General features: G+C 44.3%; 1 long non-coding RNA gene across 1 annotated transcript; it reads right to left on the reverse strand.

Annotated features, from left to right (window-relative positions):
- Window positions 1-8,577: 8,577 nt before the first annotated feature.
- On the reverse strand, window positions 8,578-9,704 carry LOC125546260 (uncharacterized). Its single transcript, XR_007300518.2, has 2 exons — window positions 9,288-9,704; window positions 8,578-9,149 (listed from the first exon to the last, which is right to left on the reverse strand). It is a non-coding gene; the product is annotated as an uncharacterized LOC125546260 (long non-coding RNA).
- Window positions 9,705-10,238: the final 534 nt, after the last annotated feature.

Genomic DNA, 10,238 nt, shown 5'->3' on the forward strand with positions numbered 1-10,238 from the left:
GGAGCGCGCTGCTGTTCAAAGTGTTGTGCCAAGCATGTGATGTTTGGGGTTCCAACGCTCCCAAATAGCGGCAGTGACATGTCCAGCCTCAAGGTTGCCTTTCTTGCCATCCTGGAGAGCACGGCGGGTAGCAAAAGGAGTCTCCCTGATGATCAAAACTTAGTGTTTAGCATGGACAACACTAGTTCTGAGAGCTTAGAATATAAGAGTGCAAATGATATGAGTGTTTCTTGTAAAAGAGTGTGTACGGAGAGGGTTGAGGCTGCAGTAGGTGTAGATGGGTCTATTGTTCATGTAACTGAGGAGAGGGAGGGGACAGAGGAGGAGAATCAGGAAGGAGGAGGGAATCAGTGGGTGAGGAAAAAGAGGATGGGTACGCTACAAAGGAAGCTACCGGTCTGGGGGCTACCGAAAACCTGATAGGCGAGGATGACGCCCGTCAGGAGCCATGAAAATTTTAATTTGGAACTATCGAGGCTTAGGTCAACCTCGTACAGTTCAAGATTTGGTGTGCCTCTCTAAGATGCATAGGTTGCGTTACAGGTTGGGTATGAATAATATGTTTACTGTTTTTGGACATGGTAAAGGGGGAGGACTAGCTGCGTTTTGGGATGAGACATACTCTTGGGAGCTGAACAAATATGGTGATCACTTTATTGATATGTACGCCGACAAGGGAGATGGAACAAAGTGGAGGAGCACATTCATCTATGGTGAGCCTAAGGCGAGCCAAAGGTACGTCATGTGGGATCTCTTGAGACGGATAAAACATCTTGGTGTTGGTCCTTGGTTTATGGTGGGGGATTTTAACGAAGCTATGTGGCGAAATGAGCACTTCTCTCGTCATAAGAGGTCTACAAGACTAATGGCTAATTTTCATGAAGTTTTGTCTGATTGTAATTTATATGATTTGGGCTTTCATGGTCTGCCTTGGACGTACAATAATAAGCAAGACAGATGCAAGAATGTTAAGGTACGTCTCGATCGTGCGGTGGCGTGCCCGCTTTGGTCTTCAATGTTCCCTCGTTGCAAGGTATCCCATATTATGAGCTCTAGGTCTGATCATTGTCCTATTTTTATTGAGTTGTTGGGTACTCCCCGGGTTCGTAGATTTATTAAACGGCTGAGATATAAAGAGTATTAGGAAAGGGAAGCTGGGGCTTTGGAGGATAAGATTATTACATGTTGGAGTACAGATTCAAATATTAACGATCTGGGAGATGTTGCAAATAAGTTGGACTACTTGATGAAATCTTTTCATGGGTGGAGTTGGGTTCATATTGGGCATTTGCCAAAGAAATTGGAGGGGGCTCGCTGAAGACTAAATGTGTTATTTAGCAGGAATGATCATTCTGCAGTGATGGAAAGGAAGAAAATTCTTTTAGAGATGGATGAACTTCTTATAAAGGAAGAAATATTATGGAAGCAGAGGTCTCGTTTGGATAAGATAAGAGGAGGTGACCGTAATTGTAATCATTTTCAAAGGAAGGCTTCCTGGAGAGCAAGGAAAAATAATATCTCTTCTCTGAGGAAAGATGATGGGGGCCTAACGGAAAATCTGGAGGAGATGAAAGGTATCACAAACTCGTTTTTTAAGCAACTTTATTCTTGTGATGATTCAGTGGACCCGTCCCATATTATTTCGTTGGTCAATCCCCTTGTTTCTGATGATATGAATGATGATCTGTGCAAACCATTTACGGAACAAGAGATTAGTGATGCTCTTTTTCAAATGTGGTTGTTAAAAGCTCCGGGGCCAGATGGTTTTCCTGCAAGATTTTCCCAACGGAATTGGGGTGTGATCAAGGAAGATATTGTTAAGGCTGTTCAACAATTTTTTTCTGGAATTATGCCAGAGGGGGTTAATATCAGAACTATTGTGCTCATCCCGAAAGTTAAAAATCCCCAGTCTATTAAAGACTTCAGGCCGATCAGTTTGTGCAATGTTATCTAAAAGATTATTTCCAAGTGTCTTGTTAATAGACTACGACCGCTCCTTGATGGTATGATTTCCCCTACTCAAAGTGCGTTTATTCCGGGAAGGTTAATTTCTGACAATGCTCTCATGGCCTTTAAATGTATGCATTCGCTGAGTACACTTAAAGATTTAAGAGGGGAATTTTGTGCATATAAGCTGGACTTGGCAAAAGCCTACGACCGCGTAGACTTGCATTTCTTGCAATGTATGATGAGGGCTCTGGGTTTTGCACCGATGTGGATAAATTGGATTATGGCGTGCATTACTTCGGTGAAATTTTCGGTGCGCTTTAATGGACAGTTAATGGAGTTGTTCTCCCCTAGTCGGGGACTCAGGCAAGGTGATCCTTTATCCGTGTATTTGTTCTTGTTTGTAGCTGAAGCACTTTCTTTACTGCTTAAAGATGCTTCAACCAGGGGAGCACTTCAGGAGTTTTGTTTGAATAGACAAGCTCCTGGTATTTCTCACTTGTTGTTCGCAGATGAAAGTATGTTATTTTTCGAAGGCTCCATTGATCAAGCGGTAGCTATAAAAACATTCTCATACGATACGAGAAGGGGACGGGCAGTTAAGTCCTGAAAAGTGTTCAATGATGTTTGGAAAAAAGTGTAGTTTGGAGAATAAAGTGTCTATAATGGTAATCTTAAAAATTATGGTTCATGGGTTCGAACATAAATATCTTGGACTCCCGGTTCCAGAGGGAAGAATGAAGGCTGGTAAGTTTCAATCTACTAAGGAAAAGATTCTAAAAAGGCTCTCTGATTGGATTGAAAAATATGATTCTTGCGGGGTGAAAGAGGACTTAATAAAATCAGTTATTCAGGCTCTTCCGGTGTATGCATGGGTATTTTTAAGTTTCCGGCTTCCCTTTGTGAGGAGTTATCCCAAATTATAAGGAATTTTTGGTGGGGAGATAAGGAAGATAGAAGGAAAACACATTGGCTAGCTTGGGACAAATTAACAAGGTCTAAGGGTAAGGGAGGTATGGGATTTCGGGATATCAGATTATTTAACCAAGCACTCTTAGCTAAACAAGCGTGGCGGTTGTTGGTTTTTCCAGACTCATTATGTGCGCAGCTGAAGAAGGCAAAATATTATCCTCAAGGACATATACTCGATACGGTGTTTCCCCAATCTACATCAGTGACTTGGCAAGGTATCATGCATGGTCTTGAACCACTTAAGAAGGGAGTCATATGGCGGGTGGGTGATGGATCTAGCATTAATATTTGGAGGGATAATTGGATTCCCGTGAGTTGGGGCCTTAAAATTTCAGCTAAAAGGCATAATACTAGATTGAAGTGGGTCTCTGATTTGTTCATAAGCAGGAGAAAGGATTGGGATGAAAATTTGGTTAAGTATCTTTTCTATCCACATGATGCTGAGGAGATTCTTAAGATTCGTATTCATGCCTATGGAGATGGAGATTTCATTGCGTGGCACTACGAGAAGAATGGTTATTTTTCTGTTGAAAGTGCGTACAATTTTGCGCTCAAGCTGAAGGATAGTCAGGACAAAGGGGGTCAATGGAGTGGCGAACCAAACAGAGAAAGAAGGCTTTGGAATCTAATTTGGAAGGCCAATATTCCTCAGAAGATAAGGATTTTTGCTTGGCATGCCGCAATTGATAGCTTGGCAGTCCAGACTAATAGAGTAAAACACCATCAGAGTAAGTCAGGTATGTGCTCTCGTTACATGTTCAAAAGCTCGGGCTTTACATTTGGCTATGCGAGAGTCGTGGAATATTCCTAATGAAGAGATGTTCAAACTGTTGGGACCAGATTGGCTTCTGATTTTGTTGAGTCAGGTGAGCTTGCAACAACGAGAGCAGATTTTGTTTCTCTTCTGGCGAGCCTGGCACTTGAGAAATGATTTAATTTTTGGAAAGGGGAAGGAACCCATCGTTGCTTCCGCAATTTTTCTGAACAATTATTGGTCATCCTTTACGTCCAGTCATGACACTATTTAGATTGCTCCTAGTAGCAAAGGTAAAGGAAAAATGGGAGGTGTTGTTACGGTAAATGCTCCATCTCAAGATCATGTGTTGTGGAAACCGCCCCCAGATGATTATATCAAGATCAATGTTGATGCCAGTTATGTTGAGAGTATTAATGCTGCCAGTATGGTGGTGGTTGCTAGAAACTCATCTGGTGAAGTTATTATTTCCTTGTGGGGTTTTCTCGGTTAGTGTTCCAGTGTGAATGAAGCTGAGATGCGAGCTTGCCTGGCAGGTCTTTACATAAGTATTACCCTCCACCAGTCCATTATTCTGGAGACTGATTGTGCCTTTGTTTGTTCCTTCCTTGCAAAGGAGAAGCGTGACAGGTCTCTTCTCGTTAATCTGAAGAGAGAAGTCTTGGGTATATCTAGGATGATCAGGAATTTCAAAATTATGAAAATTAATCGGCGAGCCAATGGGGTGGCTCATGAAATTGCGAAGTTTTGCTTTGATAGTAGATCTGATGGGGTTCTTCTTAATAGTGTTCCGTCCAGCGTGGCGAATTTTGTAATGAACAATTGTAATAACATTTTCAATTAACTAATAGATGGGGGTTTAAAAAAACAGATTGTCCCAAAACGTTTAGGCGCCGTTGACGGCTGTTTCCAGTGCATTGGTGCTTACATGAAGTGCTAAGCACATTAAAGACTTTATCAACTAAAGCCCCCAATGCATAGGTGCTTGTCTTGTTGGTGCTAAGCATCCTTCATTTAATGATTTTGCAACTAAGGTTCTTGATGCATTGGTGGGATTCTTCCATTTAAGTGTTTTTCCTAGGTTCTCGCGTTTGGCATTGTTTCTTGGGGTCACCACACTCATCTCTCTCCTCTTAATTACCATGCCACATCATATTTTTTGTCTACATGGCAGCCTTAGCACCTGTAGAAGGTGGAGCATTGAGAGCAGCCTTAACTTTCCATCTCCATCCCCTCCTAGTCTCGCTCCCCCGCGAGCTTTGCCTCGTGTGCCTTGTTATCTTCTCGGGAAAACCCTTTTCCTTCCCTTTTTTATCATGCAATGACCAATGCATGCAGCATGTTTATGTGTTTATTAGGCAAGAAATTAAAGCGGCTTTGCATGCTAGAAGAACGTGCGCCAGCATGGGGGGGAAAATGTCATCCTCTTAACTGCTGCAATTAAATGCTACATTTAGAAGAAAGAAATGAGCGTTTTGATTGGAGGAATGACCGGTCCAAAATTTCTTCTCCTCCAATCTGATGCACCTAGGTCGAGCTGCACCTTCTAATGTGACTTAGAGCATGGTTAATAATATAGTCAATGATTGGCTATAAGAAATTGTTATGTCATCTATAGCCAATCTTTTAGCCGGCATGTACAATAGTATGTTTTAAATATGTACTAGCTTGTCAATAGTTGGCCCACCTTACATCCTCACAAAGCGTCTTGGGTCTCGTTTTGCAGCTAGCTACTAACCAAGAGTCTGCTTCTCTTCTATCTCCTTTTCTCTCTCCTCCAACTTAGCAAAGATATATTATTCTATTCATTATAGCCTGCTTGTGTCACTCTATTGTACTTGCTCTTATACACCTGGACGGATGGAGTAGTCTTAGAGCAACTACAATAGTTGTCTTATAGCCCAACATTTTTACTTATGTGGAGGAGAGAGACATTCAAAAATGGTGGGAGTGGTCTCTCATGCAAGAGCCTAGCTATATGCGTGCTTCTAGACAAAAGTAATAAATACAATGAAAAAGAAAGAGATAATGTGAAAAAGTACTAGTTTCATAGCCAACCTCATAGCCAAGTTTATTTGTATGAGTGAATACACATAATGGCTTTGGATGACATGGCAGAAGGATATATCCAGCTGTTGGTTATAGCATTAACCATGCTCTTACAGGCGCGGCGGTATGTGTCGGTGCCGTAGACGCACAACTAAGGCCAACTCCCGTGCACAACCCAAAACGGGCATCCGCTTCGGTCTGTTTTGTTTGTTTGGGGCGGTAATGGGGTAGGCCATGTCTGGTTAGTGTCGTTGCCGTGTCGGTGCACCCAACGTGCGGCCGCACCCACTAGTAGAAAAAGGCCCATTTGTCCCAGTTCCAGAGGCCCATTTGTCCTGGTTCTAGAACCGGGACTAAAGGGTCGGGACTAAAGCCCATGACATTTAGTCCCGGTTCGCTTACGAACCGGGACAGGTGGGGTTCCACGTGGCCGCTGCGGCGAGCCCAGGCAGGAGGGCCTTTGGTCCCGGTTGGTAACACCAACTGGGACGAAAAAGCATCCACGCGTCAGTAGCTCAGTGCTTGGGGTTTTTGTTTTTTTTAAGGGGGGCGGTTGGGGGTTTAGGAGGGTTTAGGGGTTTGCGTGTCGACCATCCCGCGACTCCCCCCAGTGGATATGCCCACCCCGTCATCCTCTCGACCCCCCCCCCCCCCCCGCACTCTCCCCTTTCCTCTTGCTCTCTCTCTCTCCCTGCCTTGCACCGACTAGTCCAGGAGGACATACCTCTCTTTCTCCGTGCTTGGTCGACGGTAGCTACTACATACAGATAAAACGTACTCCACGCTAGCTAGTAAACAAATGAAGGAACCATTAATTACACAACATCGTGATCATGAACATATATAGGGAGAAGTGACCTCTCTCTTTCTCGGTGCTTGGTGAAACAACAAGTTTTCGTATATCTATCCGAAGCTATTACATATAGTACACGTCGATGCATATATCTATGAATAAATTTGCATATCCCGATAGCATTCTCCGTCTTTAGGAAAGACGTGGTCTACAAAGAATCCCGCCAACTCCTCTTGAATTGCTTGTAGGCGATCCTCTCGTACTAGTACGTCCCACTTCTACCAGGTCTAATTTAAAGAAGGGTATATACAGTCCGTCTATTCTGATAATATTATCAGAATAATTATTCTGATAACACTTCCACACTGCATGCTTAACGCGAGGGCACTGCACTTTCTTTAGCAAGAGCACTGCATTACTGAGACTAGTGAACTTCGCGTCGGCAAAAACTGCGAGTAGTGTTTTTTTGGTACTGTTTTCGCTCTATTTTTTAACCGTTTATCGGAACGAGGCGTGTAATATACCATTCAAAAGCTACGGATTAGGCACAACTTCGCCATGTTGAACACTTTTCGAGATTCCCCACGCTTTAAGAGCAGTTTTGAAAATGGTGCGGCCCATGATGAGTGACATCGAGCGTTTTTTCACGTTTTTTTCTAAACCGCTCATCGGAACGAAGGAAATGATACACCGTTGGATAGATATCGTCGAGGCGCATCTTTTTCATAACTATTGTTTTCTCTAATTCGTTATGGTTTAAGAGCAGTTTCAAATTTACTAAATCGCGTGATTTTGTTTTTTGAAATTTTTGTAATTTTTGGTACTGTTTTCGCTCCAGTTTTTTAATCGTTTGTCGAAACGAGGCGTATGATACGCCGTTGGAAAGCTACGGACGAGGCGCAACTTTCATATGTGGAAATGTTTTTAAGATTCCTTACGGTTTTAAGTTAATTTTGAAAATTGTGCGGCGGACGACATGTGACAGCGGCCGTTTTTCGCGAATTTTTTACAAACTGCTGGTCGGAATGATCCAAATTCTACACCGTTGGAAAGATATCAACGAGAAACGGCTTTTTCATGTAGAACACACTCTCTAATTCCTTACGGTTTAAGAGCAGTTTCAATTTTATCAAAATGCGGAAACTCTGTTTTTGGCGACACCCAAATCGACTTGTGTACTGAATCGGACAGAAAAACGCACTGCTTCAAATAGGAAACTGCACGCCGTCAGATGGGCAAGTGAACTGCTTGATTTCTTTTATTTTACACGTAAATTTTTGCATGTGAGGAAGTGGACGGGACTTCACATCGGGCGTAAGTGAACCCCAAAAGTATGGAGAAGTAAACCGCATTACTTTATTTGTCGTTTCGGTAACATTTTTTCTTTCGCACTTACAAGATGAACAACATCAAACACCCGACCGCACTGCTTTAGTTAGAAAACCGCATTGCATTAAATGGTCACTTACAACATGAACAACATCAAACACCCGACCGCACTGCTTCAGTTTAGAAAACCGCACTGCATCAAATGGTCAAGTGAACGGCATTAATTTTTTTTGTCGTTTCTCTACCATTTTTCATTTAACACATCTTTGCACTTCATTTCCTTCTTTCTTTTTTTTGTTTGGAGTTTTGGGTTTCCACATTGGCGAGTTGTACACGTGTGAAGAAGCGAACCGCATGGTCAAGGGAAATGAGCCGCGACACAATTCGAAATGAACTTCCTTTGTAAACAATTTTCAAATGAGTCCATATAGCTTTTATGCATAAAATCTTCAAACACGGGAAAAATACCATTCTGCACTGCATGTCCACATGGCCCAAACTGCATGCTGAACTCCAAACTACATGGAATGAGCAAGTGAACTCCACGGTAGGGGCAAGCTAACTACATTGGTTCTTTTTTAGCATTTTTGGTTCAAAAAATAATTAGATTTTAATAGTTTTTTGTTTAAAATAAATTGCATTTTTAGAAGGGGATGTGAACTTCTCAGGAGTTTTTATTATCCTGTTTTTCTTCACAAAGTAAACCACATGAGGGTTTACATCAAATTGCATCTATCTTTTAACATTATTGACAAATAGGTTGCCGGAGCTTACTCAACAGGTCCCAAAACCAAAATACAAATACAATCGATTCCTTTTTTGTTTTGCACAACTGCTCACAGTACCTAAGTGTACTGCTTTCTGGAGTAAACGTCGGTTGTGTGCTCCCACTGTTTTGGACTAAAGCGCTGCACCATTGTCGTCGGTGAGGAGAAACAAACTAATTTTGCGAGTACATCACCACTTTTTGCTAGTGCACTGCATGACTAAGTATAAAACTAACGACAATTTTGCGAGTACTGCACCACTTTTAGGAGTGCACTGCATGACTAAGTATAAAGTGGTGAGGATGAAGGGGGAGGACGAGTATAATTTCACCACACTGCACTGCAAGCAAAAAATCAGTGGACCTCTCCGGAACCTCATCCGCACTGAAACCGCACGGCAGATGCTCATCCATAATCTGCAACAAAAAAGAACTTTCCTCAAACATGATGTTGGCGTTGTGTACTGCTCTTGTGAGCTGTCAAATTGCATCAGGAGCGCAACACACTTTTTTTTTCTCATTTTTGATGTTTTCCTCTCCTGCAAAAAAATGGCAAACTGAATCAAGAACACGAATAATAAACTGCTATGCTTAATTTTCCCTATCAAAAATCAAAAAGGTGAACTGTAGCAACAACCAAACGAATTGAGGTTTGGGCCTTTTCTCAAATAACATACCACGCAGCTCACATGAGGGGATGGAACGCAGGAGAGCTCGTCGAAGGGGAGGGGAGGCAGCGGAACATGTCAGAGGGGATCAGGGAGGGTGGCGGACGTCAGCGGTCAAGGCTGGGGCCGGGCAGCGCAGGGGCCGGGGCCTTGGAGGCCGGCCGTCGCGGGGCGGCGCGGGAGGCCGGGGCCGTCGAGGTCAGCGTCGCGGGGCGGGGTCGTATTCGCGGCCGGGGTGGGGCAGGGTTGGGGCCGCCGACGCCGGTCGTTGTCCTGCTCATCAGGGGTAGCTACCCAGGGGGTAGGGGCGGACGAGGGAGGTGGAACCGGATCCCCCTGGATCCGGTGGTTGCTTGGCGGGGGCGTGGCCGGCCCTGGGGGTGAGGGCGGCGAGGCCATGGGGTTTCGCGGCGGTAGGGCTGGCCCTATTGCCGACGGGGGCGCTGGCCATTCGTGGTGGTGGCTCGCATCCAGAGGCGGCGTGAGAGGAGGGATCCGGGACGGGGACGGGGGAGGGAGGCGGTAGGGCGCGCCGCGCCATAGAAGGTGGGCAGGGAGGTGGGGCGCGGCGCGGGGAGGGAGGTGGTGGTGGGCGGCGTCGCCGGAGAAGGTGGGGAGGGCAGGGGCGCGCCGCATCCGAGAAGGTGGGAGGGAGGTGGGCTGGAGCGGGGAGAGAGGTGGCTGGCTAGGGTCGTGGGGAGAGTGGGAGGATAAGGTGGGGTGTGCGGTTTTTTTGTGTCCGGTGCAGTTCGGTTCGGTTGTTCTGCGGGGTTAGTTTCTATACGGGTCAGCTCGATGGTGTTATCAGAATAAGATCTAATGTTATCAGAATAAGGTTTTAAAGGGTGTTATTATAATAGACCCATCATATATATATATGAATGAATGAAATCAACACAATTGATTGTGATAAAATAAAATTGTGAGTATTGTTTACGTACTTCAAAATCTTGTTTAGTT

Source organism: Triticum urartu, chromosome 3A (genome assembly GCF_056163025.1).
Source record: "Triticum urartu cultivar PI428250 chromosome 3A, HENAU_Tu73, whole genome shotgun sequence".
In the NCBI taxonomy this organism is placed as follows: domain Eukaryota; kingdom Viridiplantae; phylum Streptophyta; class Magnoliopsida; order Poales; family Poaceae; genus Triticum; species Triticum urartu.